This window comes from Silene latifolia, chromosome Y, assembly GCF_048544455.1.
Source record: "Silene latifolia isolate original U9 population chromosome Y, ASM4854445v1, whole genome shotgun sequence".
NCBI lineage: Eukaryota > Viridiplantae > Streptophyta > Magnoliopsida > Caryophyllales > Caryophyllaceae > Silene > Silene latifolia.
In genome coordinates, this window is record NC_133538.1 from 314663884 (window position 1) to 314677060 (window position 13177).

Consider the following 13177-nt stretch of genomic DNA (forward strand, 5'->3'; position numbering starts at 1 on the left):
CCCCTTCATGTTTGCTACAATCATGGTAAATATTTTTGATGTTCTGATTGGTTATTCTTACAATCATTTTTCTAAACATGAAGCAGTCTAACCCTGGAGCTTTATTTGAAGAAAAACCATAGTCCGCAAATGATTCATGGAGGAAACTTCATTCAGATCCACTGCTAATAATCCGTCAAAGAGAGCAATAAGCTCTTGCTAGTATTAAGAATAACTCTGTAAGATGGCTCCGGAGCTCCGGCATCGGCCACAAACATACACTCTTATTAATCCCAAAATCATAGTGACCACCTAACCATCACTTGATTTTAAAAATCAACACACAAATTAGTGTTAAGAAATCCTCTTTCACGCAACCTCTTTCACCGCACCATCACCGTTGTCAACCGACTTGACGACCCGCATCGTCGTCGGACCAATTTCAACCACAAGAGATCTCCTCATCACTAGTCACTTTTGCTTTCTCCGTCACTATTATCAGATTCGTCACTGCTGGGGCTAACGAAATTAGTGCATCTGGGTTAAATATTGATGTATTTCAGATCAATTTTGATGTACCTAATGGCTAATTTTGTGTATCTATGTTAAGATACATTAAAATAGGTGTTAGATACATCAAAGATTGATGTATATACATTGAAATAGATGGGAACAAATGAAGGGGAGAACGGTGAGAACACACTATATACATTGAAATATATATACTAGGTACACTTTTTTTTTTTCAAATCTCAGATACACTTTAGAATATCTTAGTTACGTTTTTTACCTGAATTTTATATACACTTTTTAAGAAGGTAGATATACTTTTTTTCTATCCTAGCTATATATTTTACCTAAAATCTATATGGTAGATACACTTTTTTTCTATCCTAGCTACATATTTTACCTGAAATCTATATACATTTTTTAAGTATGTAGATACACTTTTTTATATCTTAGATACACTTTTTTACGAGCTATATTTAATGTATCTGATATCATAATTAACGTATCTAATAATATTATATTATAACAACCCACTAACCAACTTCAGGTCAAAACTGTTTCATTTCCATCTTTACTCTGGAAGTGAAGGAAGGGATCTATCCATCTGTTAATTCACCATCACCATATTTAATGTTAAAAGGTAGGTCCATTAGCAGGATTAAGATTCCAAATAATCTATTTAGGTAAGATTTATGACTAATGGGGCCCTCCACCATCAACCAAAGCTTGTTCTTCGAATTCATCTGTAACTACCTCTGTAAGTGGCTCCCATTGCATCCGCATCTAGAGAAAACAACGTCAGGCCGTCGAAGACGGTTAGACACAGACCAACCAGAGTATCGCCGTCATATTGAGTCGATTCATGCAATCGAAACCGCCACAATTCAAGCTCAAACTTCATAATCGGCACATTGGGAACCGAGCTCGCATCGATCGAACAACGGGAGTCTGGTAAGAAACTAATTTCCACATCTGTTTGGGTTCTTTGTAGACGACGACTTAGGCGTGGTGTTAATTGTCGTTGAATTGTTGTTTGAGGAGGTGGTGGTGGTGTTTGAAGGAGGTGGAAGTCAAAATTAGAGGAAGGATCATTAGAAATGGACTTGAAAAAATTGGGAATTTTGTGACGAGCTGGAGTTGTGCCGGAATCATTGATGATCGTCGGCGTTTCTGGTGGTGGTCATCGGCGGCAACAATCGGAGGAAGAAGAATCCTAATCTACTCTCTGGAATTCAGTAAATTTGGGGGCGGTAATGCTCACTGGTCTCGTCGGAGATGCGCCGGCATCCTGGACGTTCGACGGTGATTCTCCGTTGTTGCTGGTGGTGGCCATTGGCGGCGACGGCAAGTCATGAGTGGTAACGTGGAAGAGGTTACATCAGGGGGTTGTTAGTTTGAGGAGGCAGGCAATATAATGTGTTTGTTATTAATTTTTTATATTGGTTTTATTCGTTCTCACCGTTCTCACCGAGTGTTCGTTCTCACCGGATCCCACCTCTATATATATATATATATATATATATATATATATATATATATATATATATATATATAGGATCTCGTACGAACCTATAATTCGGTGCGAACTTACGAACTAAAGGAGTAACTGTCAAATTAAGAAAACAATGACTTACGTAGTCACGTGGTGCGCTCTACTCACACAAACCAACAAAAATATTAAACATTTGTCACTCATCCTTTCATAATGGACAATCAAGATTAATTATTAAAAAAACCTAACCACCATTTCTTTTCATCTTCTCTATCCTCTTTCTTCAAACCAACAACAACTTACCAGCCAACACTGCCGCTTGTCGACACTACCAATGACGACCAACCACCGGCGACTTCCTACTACACCGGCGCGCGTCGACCACCACCCTCACGGCCTTACCACTTTTGACCTATTTTTTTCATTCAAATCCCTTATCACAGTTCATGTTGCCGGAGATGTATGCCACCGCAACTCTCCTCTTCCGACCATTAACGTCCCAGATGTGGGCGATTGTTGGTGATACATATATCCTGGGTTGTTGGTGATGTAGATCTGCTCAAACAGCAATTTCAAACGATTCAAAACCACCTTCCTTCTCCTCGATTGTGGTTATATTAGCCATTGTTTTTCTGTCGTTGTCTGAGTGTCGGTCTCGCGGTGGTTATGCAGTCGCTGATTGTGTGTGGGGAGGAGAAGGTAGGTTTCATGGTTGAATTTTCGAAATTTCTCGTCATTTTTTTGTAGATCTAATAAATTTTCCGTCATTTCATTGTGGTATTAAATTTTCGAAATTTTCCGTCATCGACTATTTCAAACTCAAAATTTTCCGACATAGTCATAAGGACGATAAGCTTTTCTCATTTTTTTCTCATTTTTGTAGATCTATAATTTAAATTAAAAGGTTTTTGAAACTTCAAATAATCTTGGTGGTGTTGTGCTCGTGGGCTGTGGTAGGAGCTGGTAAGTGGGATAGGTGGTCTGGTGACGCGTGGGTGCACTCAGTGGTGGTGGTGGTGCAGTCGCGTGTCGCCGAAAAAACGAATGGAAGCAGTTATGTATGAAAATGGGTGGTCACCTTGTGGTGATTCAGTGTCGACGACAATGACAAACGTGTCAGAAAGAGGTCACTGGCGTGAGCCTGGGGGCGTCGGGGTGGCGTTGGTAATGGTGGCGGTGATGTCGCCGGTGTTGTTTGTGGCATGGTCGGGGTAGTGGTGTGGTGTTAATGGGGATCAGTTTGGTAATGGTGGTGACGGTGGTGGTGGTAGCGGCGGTGATGGTGGTTGTGGCGGTGGTAGGGCAGTGGTGGTGGCGGGGGCGGTGGATACGCAAAATACCACCTAGATATACATAATATCGGCCCGGATACACATGGTATTACTCCGGGATACATGTGTATCTAGTAGTTATATCATGTGTATCTGGAAGTATCTGACTTTTAATGACGTGTATGTGGGTTTGAAAAGATGTGTATCTAGCTTTAATGTCATGTGTATCCGCCAAAAATATAAAATGTATCCGCAAAAAATATAAAACGTATCCGAGAGTTAGTGTTAAAACTTGTAGCAATTTCCATAAAGTGTATCCGCTAATAATATAAAATGTATCCGCAAATAGTATAAAATGTACCTCGGAGTTAGTCTTAAAACTCCCAAAAAAATTAGTGTTAAAAAAGTGTAAAAGTGCATCTAGAATTTTAGGGTGGAAAAAGTGTATCTACATATGTTATAAAAATGTATCTGAATAAGAGGTGTATCTAGTAAGGAAACAAAGTGTATCCGAAAAAAAAAAAAAAAAAAAAAAAAAAAAAAAAAAAAAACAAACTGGTTTAAAGCTAGTTCGTACGGTTCGCACCGAACTTTAGTTCGCACCTGACCCCGACCCTATATATATATATATATATATATATATATATATATATATATATATATATATATATATATATATATATATATAGAATTACCAAGATAATGAGAACCATGAGAACTCCACCTTACGGATACTTTCTTTAAAAAATAACAACAAAATTGGATTCGGCATAGAATTTTATGATTAGATAACATATTTCTTGGTCCAAAAAGTATAAACTATTTACGAAAATCGAAGCGACTTTCATTTTATTAATTTTCATGCATCTACTACTCATTTTCATTTATCTAACAATATTCATGCAACTAGAACTCGATTTTGTGCATCTAGAGCTCGTTATTTTCATGCACCTAGTACTCATTTTCATGCATGTAACAATTTTCATGCACCTAATATTCATTTTAGTGCATCGATAGCCATTTTAGTATACTTAATTGTATTTTTTTACATTAAAATTATTTATTGTTAATAAAATCGATAAATTTTGTTTAGGTATGCTAAAAAATGTGTTTGAATAAACTAAACTAAGGGTAAATGTCCATCAAAACTTTCGGAACAAGATTTGATGATGATTTAGTAAGGGTTCTCACGGTTCTCATTATGTTAGTGGTTCTCACCGGATCCTGACCCTAGATATATATATGTATAGAGGTGGGGTCCGGTGAGAACGACCATTCAGTGAGAACGGCGAGAACGGTGAGAACGCACTAGATACATTAGAATATATATATAATGGTGCACTTTTTTTTTTTTTACCAAATCTCATATACACTTTTAACTAAAGTAGGTACACTTTTTACCAAAATTCTATATACGCATTTTAAGAATGTAGATACAATTTCTTTTTTTTTTTTTTTTTACCAATTCTCATATACAATTTTAACTAAAGTAGGTACACTTTTTACCAAAATTTTATACGCATTTTAAAAATGTAGATGCACCTTTTTTTTTTTTTTTTGCCAAATCATATACACTTTTAACTAAAGTAGGTACATTTTTTACCAAAATTCTATATACACAATTTAAGAATGTAGATACACTTTTTTTTTTCTTTTTTTTTTTTTACCAAATCGTAGATACACTTTAGACACTCCTGGGTACGCTTTTTTCAAGAATTCTAGATACACTTTATAACAATACAGATACATTTTTTTTCCGTTTTTTTTACAGCTACTAGATACTTTAAAATACATATCAGATACGCCTTTTTTTGGGTAAATCCAGATACACTTTACAATATTATACATTTATACGTACATTATTTACATAAATTCTTTACACACTTTATGACGATGCAGATACAATTTTTTTCCATAGTAGGTACACTTTTTTCAAGAATTCTAGATACGCTTTATTTATAACAATACAAATACATTTTTTTCTAATTTTCTTACAGCTACTAGATACATTAAAATACACGTCAAATACAACAGCAGAGACACCAATCTCAATTTTAATATCAACAAGTTTCAACCCAAGGCATTAGTCTTACCATTAGTCTTACTAAAGTTCAATAATTAGTGTAGTTGGCCATTTTCATGTCCTTAAAGATTCAATCCGAGTCATGTGGACAGAACACCACCTCTCCCAGTAAACAAAAACAGCAAAAGCCAAACGACATAATGTTTAACCATATTCCATTTTGATGCATTTTGTGCTAGTTCACTGGGGTGCCCCGAGCATTCACAAATTCCATTTGGATGGCGTTTAACCAATTTCTGATTTTGATGACCCGCGGTTAAGAAAAATGTTTTACATTTGTGGCCTAGCACGAAATGAAGGTAAAATTCATCTAGGCTAGGGACAATTTTCAACAAATCGAACAAATAAAATCAATAATAAAGTACTAAGTATTAAGGTGGATTTTTACTTAAGAATTGAGATCACCAAAGTGAATATTAGCCCGCCCAAATCTCATGTCATACAAGAACTAATGAAACCTAATACCAAAGAAGAATTATCTCAAATTCCGGGTAAGCAAGTGAAAACTTTGCAGATATATATAAATACCTTATTTTTACGTCATTCACAGGCAATTCGGGTGTCAAAGCTGCTCAGACAAATGGCAAAAGCTTGGAAGGCAGAGATTGGATATTGATAATCCATGGTGAATAAATCCTTTCCAACTTTCCCGAATTGAAGAACAACATTTTCATTCGCGGGTCCATTTTCCAGGGAAGCAACCAGTTGAAAGTTCTTGATAGAAGCTACGGTTACACGACCATTGAAATTCAAACACCAGCACTGGAGTTGTTCATGCCACCGAGGAGCCTTATTTGAAGGACCAATGTTTCCTCTTGTGTATTTGGAATAGCCTCAGATCGGCTATTGTGCACTCGAATTGATTTTGACCTGAAAAACGGGATTGATGGGAAATAGTCCACGTTATTATTGATCACAAGTTCGGATTGCGTAGGGACCAATCCTCCAGGCTTAACAGCTGATGCAGGTATCGTATCCATGATACAATTCATCCTCCTTGGACCCCTCCTAATTATCTGGGGTCCAGAGTCTAGACTATAGCGTCTTTCATATGGGTGTAAGGATTGGGAATGCCAGTACCAGACTTCATTTTAGAAATTGCTAAGGTTGCAAAAACTACACAGGAAAGAAAATGAACAAAGGCCAAACGCCCATCATCAACTGTTCGATACAGTGCCTGAACCAACCGAGCAACCTAATCCGAGCCAAACCAAATGTCAACCTGAGCTGACCAACAATGAGGTTAACAAATCGGAACAAAACATACTGAATGTGATTGTGTAAAAGAGTCTCAATTATCAAGTGCACAAAAGGTGCTCGATGAATTGCCACTTCCATTATTTATTAAACAGATGCCTCAAGTTGCTTCTGTTGTTGATGACAGTATTCCAATGTCCGAAATTGCTGAAATAAAGACAGATAAAAGAAGGTTTTAAAAATAATGTTCAATTCGCTCATGATTTTGAATACAAGCGACTAATGTTCACTAGTATGGCTGTATTAGATGGCTCCTTTTTCCATGACCGGACCATCATAGGGAACTTGTGCCTGGAATCCCCATATTTACATGTGAGCATCGAGTCTTTTATTGAGCTAGAAAATGATTGGAGACCCATTTTAAATAACATTGGCAAGACATTCTGGTCAAAAGATTGAGATCAGACCCATTTTTGAACTCGTAACCTGTCTTGCCAATTCAAGAATAATGATGGTTCGAAATGTTGAATAGATTCAACAGAGTTGAACCGGCATCAAGGAAGTTCGTGACGACGATTTAAGATTTTGGAGATACACGATGATGGTGGATGCCGGCAACTGACAGGTGCACGTGCGGGGTGATTGCAGCGTCGAGGTTTGTAGTGTCGAGTGTCAGGAGAAGGCTCAGAGAAGTTAATCCGTCGTCGGCGATGTTGCGATCGTTACCGGAGACGATGGTAGGGTGGTAGGTTGTGATAAGGGATTTGGGTTTGAGGAAGGATATGATTGGCAGAGGATGAGAAATGATGTTTGGTTTTGAGAAACTAATGACGCGCGTGAGGTTTTAATATAAAGGTCGTTCTCACCAGTGTTCGTTCTCACCGGATCCTAAGGGGTTGTTTGGTTGATTAAGGAACTTAATTTTCCTAGGAAAATACAATTCATGGAAATTAAGTTCCCTCATCCAATTTAGGTGAATTTCGGAGAAGTGTTTGGTTGCTCATGTAAGAATTAAATTCCACAGGAACTTCCAATGACAAAGGGGAACTAGGTAAGCAACTTCCCACATCATGTAGGCATTGGAAGTTCCTGGGAAGTTCTAATTCCTACATTTTCTAAAATTATTACAACCAAACAATCCATGTTTTTCAAAATCATGGGATTTTCCAATGCCTATGTTTTCTAAGTGACAAACAAACGACCCATAAATCTATATGCATATATATATATATATATATATATATATATATATATATATATATATCTAGGATCCGGTGAGAACGATTATTCGGTGAGAACGGTTGATATAAGATCCTCTATTAAACCCATTAACTAATCATTATCCTTAACTAAATTCTACGAGTATCAAGTACCAAGTCAAGTAGTCAACTTTCAACCCATTCTTTTCCTTCGTTCTACAACTCCTCCAAAACCCAATTTTTACAATTTTAATTCAATTTCCAATTTCTTTTTAATACACCATTGTTAACCATTAAAACCAGCCACGCATTGCCACCATCTCCTTATTCACCTATCTTTAAGCAGCAACCACCGTCCAATACACCGTCGATTTCGTCCCTTCCTCGATACCTCTTGTTTTCTTCTCCAACTCCGTCTCCACGCCGTGGACCAGACATCGATTTGGATGGGCGCTATCACCCACATCGTCTGAGGTTGTTGGAAAACTTGTCTGAATCGTCTGTTTAAGTGGTAGTGTCCTACAAACGATGTGGCTCGTTCTCGCCTGTGATGTATAAGTGGTTCAGAGAAGTCACCGGCGTCGTCTGGCAACGTAGTTAATTCTGGAGGAGGTTGGTAAGTTGGTAGGATTTAATTAGTGACTTTAATTGAGTTTGGGCATCGTCTGAGTAACCTGTTACCTGTATTACTCATCGAAAATCATGAGATCCATCACCGTCGGCGCTAATCGGAATTAGTGTATCTGGATTATATATTGACGTATCTCAAATAAATTTTGATGTACCTAGCAATTAATTTTTTGTATCTATGTTGAGTTGCATTAAAATAGTTGTTAGATACAGGAAACATTTGTGTAGATACATCAAAAATTAGTGTAGATTAGTTGTTGTTGAATGTCGACGACTTGTATGCCACTCGTGTGATGCTCCGTTGAGGAAGGAAGGAGATAGAAGATGGAGATGATTTCGATATAGTTAGAGCTCCGGTCATCATCACCACTGTCATTAGTAAGCCTGAATTCGACTGCCAAGAAAGAAAGGAGTATGGACGAGAAGAGAAGCCTTTGGGTGGGGGTCAGAATGACGGTACAGGTGGCGTCGGCACAATGCGAGTCATTGGGTAGCGATGGTGGACGACGGTGATGGAGTAGGTGCTGGTGGAGACTGCCGGAGTTAGATTAATTATGGATGTCAGGTGGGGTATTCATGAGAGAGATTTGAGAGTTGAGTTTGGGCATCGTCTGAGTAACCTGTTACCTGTATTACTCATCGGAAATCAAGGTCGTTCTCAAGTTCTCACCAAGTGTTCGTTCTCAGCGGATCTTACCTCTCTCTCTCTCTCTCTATATATATATATATATATATACATACATATATATATATACATATATATATATAGAGGCGGGATCCGGTGAGAACGATCACTCGGTGCAAACGGTGAGAACGACCTACGATAGTAATTTAATCAAAAAATCACGCGTGATTTCGACAAGAGCTAGCACACAGCTAAACCCGACTGTTTGACCAAAAAATCCAAAAAATCTCTTTCTCTCTCTACTTTCCAAAACTTTTTCCCCAAATCTAATCAAATATTTTCCGCGAAAACACAAGAAATTCCGCGAAAAACACACAGACTATAGCCGCCAAAATCGACTAAATTGATCGTAATAAATCGCGTTGATCATCTAATTGATGTACTGATATAATATTTTTCTGATTGTTTTGGTGTGATTGATGCATTAACAATCGAATTTGTGATTTCGATTGGCATTCCAGAATTATTTCAATCGTAGAAAATTATGGATGTTGAGGGTTCTAGCGATTTGGGGGAACATACTGATGCGATTGTTCCAGCTGCTAGCAATGATATCGTGCAGTCACCGTCTCATCTAGGTATGTACATCTGAAAATCAGATGAGATAAGTCTTTTATATTAATCGTTGCAATAAAATCGTCTGATTGATGTATTTATTGATCATTTTGATGCGTATTCATACTAATTTAAACATATGAAGACAAATTATTACGATTGCTGCACGTGTATCGTTAGCCTGATTGATATTATAAATTGATGAGTCTGATGGATATGAACAGTTATCTTACCGGTCTGGTTAGTGTATATGATATGCAGTTTGTTTTAGAGTTGATTATTACACTTGCTGATCAAATTTCTTATGCACGCTATACAGTATTCCATTTGTTTCAATATCATGAATATTAGTATAATTGATGTATTTGCCTTATATGGAAAACGTGCCTGGTAGAAGAACGAAACCGCCCTTTATAGACCAACGTTTATGAAAGACATGTATATTAGTATAGTTGATGCGTTTGTGTTTTGTCAGCAGCGTATCTAGAATTATAATTAAGGGATATACCGATTCGTGTCATAATAAACATTTGACTTTCTGCCTGTGACAAAAATTATAAGACATGATTGATGTATCTTGACGTCTACGTTAAGTAGACAGTAATGAAAAATACGAAATTTCAGCGATCAGGCACAACTTTCTGAGATAATTTCTGTGGTTTTTTGTTTTCTAATTGATTTCGTGCTTTTGACTAAATTAGCGTACCTGAAAATTATATTTGTTGTGCATTAGTTATTTGAGCTTGCTGCTTATACCCTTATTGTTCTACTGTGTAGCGTGCATAGATGCAGGCTCACCAATCATTGAGACAAACCCGAAGGAAAGAATACCCGTATGTGCGCCAGAATTGAAGCCTGTTTTAGGTATGATCTTTGATAAACTAGATGATGGGCTAGAATTCTATAAGGATTATGCTGCTAACTCTGGTTTTAAAATGAGGAAGTCGACGCAACGAAACGTAGATGGGGTTGTCATGACTAAATCTTGTGTGTGCGATAAAAGTCGGAAAAGTAAGCCTAGAGGGAAGGTAAAAAAGAGACAGAGAACTAGAATTTTATGTAATGCAAAAATTTTTTTCCGAAGAAATGAAAAAGGACAATATGTGATTGTTGACTTTCATGAAGGACACACCCATCTCCTCTCAACACCAAACACCGTGGTGCATTTGACTGAGTCACGAGAATTAACCCTTATACATAAATCCATGATTGTTGAGAATTCTAAGGTGAATAAAGGGCCATGCAAAGCTTTAGGATGTTCAAAGAGTACGTGAAAGGGTATCAAAATGTAGGGGCATCACTTGAGGACTTCAAAAATTTTTGGAGGGATGTGAAAAAATTTATTAAAGGGTATGACGCGCAAATGATGATTGAAAATTTCATGCACAAAAAAGCCATGTGTAGTTCGTACTACTTTGATTTTGATGTTGACGATCGTGGTCGACTATCTAGGGTTTGTTGGTTTGACCCTATAGCTATAAAGAATTACAGTCTTTTTGGTGATATGACGTCTTTTGACACGACGTTTAATATGAACACGTATAAAATGATATTTGCCCCTTTCACGGGGGTTGATCATCACAAAAAATGCGTGTCATTTGGAGCAGGACTTATAAGGAAAGAGACTGATGAGGATTTTGTATGGTTGTTTCAGAATTTTCTAAGTGCAATGAGCAATAAGTATCCTGTATGCATAATTACTGATCAGGATAGGGGCATAAGATCGGGGTTAAAACAAAGTGTTCGAGGACAAAACTCAAACAGATATTGCATGTGGCATATCATGAAAAAGCTGCGCGACAAGATCGGAACTACGCTATATCTGGAAACTAACTTCATGAAAGAGTTGTGCTCCTGTGTTTGGGCGAAAGATATCGAACCGTCTGAGTTTGAGGAACGGTGGTGCTCGGTTATATCTTCATACGGGTTGACCGGCAATGAATGGTTAGATACCATGTTTGACAAAAGGGCTTTTGGATCCCAAAGATATTTCGGGGATTTATTTATGGGTGGACTAATGAGAACCACGTCCGTGTCCGAGTCCGAGAATAGCTTTTTCGGAAATTTCATGAACCCACACTTAACTTTGGTTGAGTTTCTTATGAGGTATGAGAGTGCTATGGATGCTCAACATGGAAACAATCTAAATTAATAGCCGAGTCAAAAAACTCCTTCCCCGATCTAGAGACGCCTCACCCTTTGGAAAAACACGCTTCGAGTTTTACACCCCAGTGATGTTTTCTCGAATTTAAAAACGAGTGGGTGGTCGCTTGTTTCACTGTGGTGTTAAAATATTAGGGGTTACTACCAAAGGACAGACATCCCCATTATTGATCGTGAAAAGACAAGGTTTACTATGTTATCTTTATCTCGACGAAATGAAAGTGAACTCACACTGTAAAAAGTTCGAGAGACATGGAATTTTGTGCCGTCATGCGCTTTACGTGTTGAAAGAACAAGGCCTTGACAATGTTCCAGAACAGTATCTGTTAAGTCGGTGGAGCAAATTGGCAACATGTCAGCCGATTTGTAGTAATGTGCCATATACTTTAATTGAAGATTGTAACTCATTAGATGTTAGACGGCACAAAATTGGTACCTTATGGTCCGAGGTGTTCTCGTGTGTGACGCTCACGAACAAAAACTGAGTATGTTGACGAATTGCTGGGAATTTTGAAAGATTTTAAAGATAAGATAAACGCACAAACCAGTACGTCAGAATGTAGTAGTAGTAGTACCACGGGTGATAGGCTGAGAAAGAAGAATAGGGAACTTGAGATGCTCTTAGGAACAAAAATACCAAAGGAAGTGGTTGTCTTACCTCCTATACAGTCAAAAACAAAAGGGTCTGGAAAAAGAATGATGTCCCAAAGGGAAAAAGCTACAAAAGAACAGAAGAAAGCGGCCAGGAAATGCAATGCTTGCGGAGAGTTAGGATTCCATGATAGTCGGAATTGTCCTGGGAGAGTATGATTCCATGATACAGGTACGCTATTAATTTGATCAAGCTGAAATAGTTTCCTTTCTTCTGTTTAATATTTCTGGTGGTAGATGATTGACAGTATCTATATATCCTCTTGATCTGAATATCTGATACCTACAAGGAGTTTAAAACGCCTCTTTAGCCTCTGGTCTATCCTTTGACTCGTGGAATTGAGTTGTTTTCTGGTGATGACAATTGCAGATGATACCTGTTGCTGCTAATGATGTTGCCTTTTCAGTTCATGCTGTATTAATGACTGTGCATTCATTATTAGAGAATACTGGTGCAGATTGAATATGTTTAGTTGGTGCTTCATTAAGGGATATTATTGTTGTATCTAATCAAATTTGTAACCGTTAATGTTTTATAGCATTTGTTCGTTTCAGGAATGAACAACGGAAAAGAGTTGCGGATCACATACCCAAATATAATGAATAATGGCGGGAGGAATTGAGACTTCATTTTTGCTCTGTTATATGGGATTTTTGAACATTTTTTTTTTGATCTTTTTTTTTTTATAGCATTTGTTTTATAGCACAACATAATAGCGTATCCACATGGATTATATGTGCATCTGGCAAGGCTGAAAGTGT

The 13177-nt window shown here is 37.5% G+C and overlaps 1 pseudogene; it reads right to left on the reverse strand.

Moving 5' to 3' along the window:
* Positions 1-5705: 5705 nt before the first annotated feature.
* LOC141631225 (tubby-like F-box protein 3) lies at positions 5706-6673 on the reverse strand (annotated as a pseudogene).
* Positions 6674-13177: the final 6504 nt, after the last annotated feature.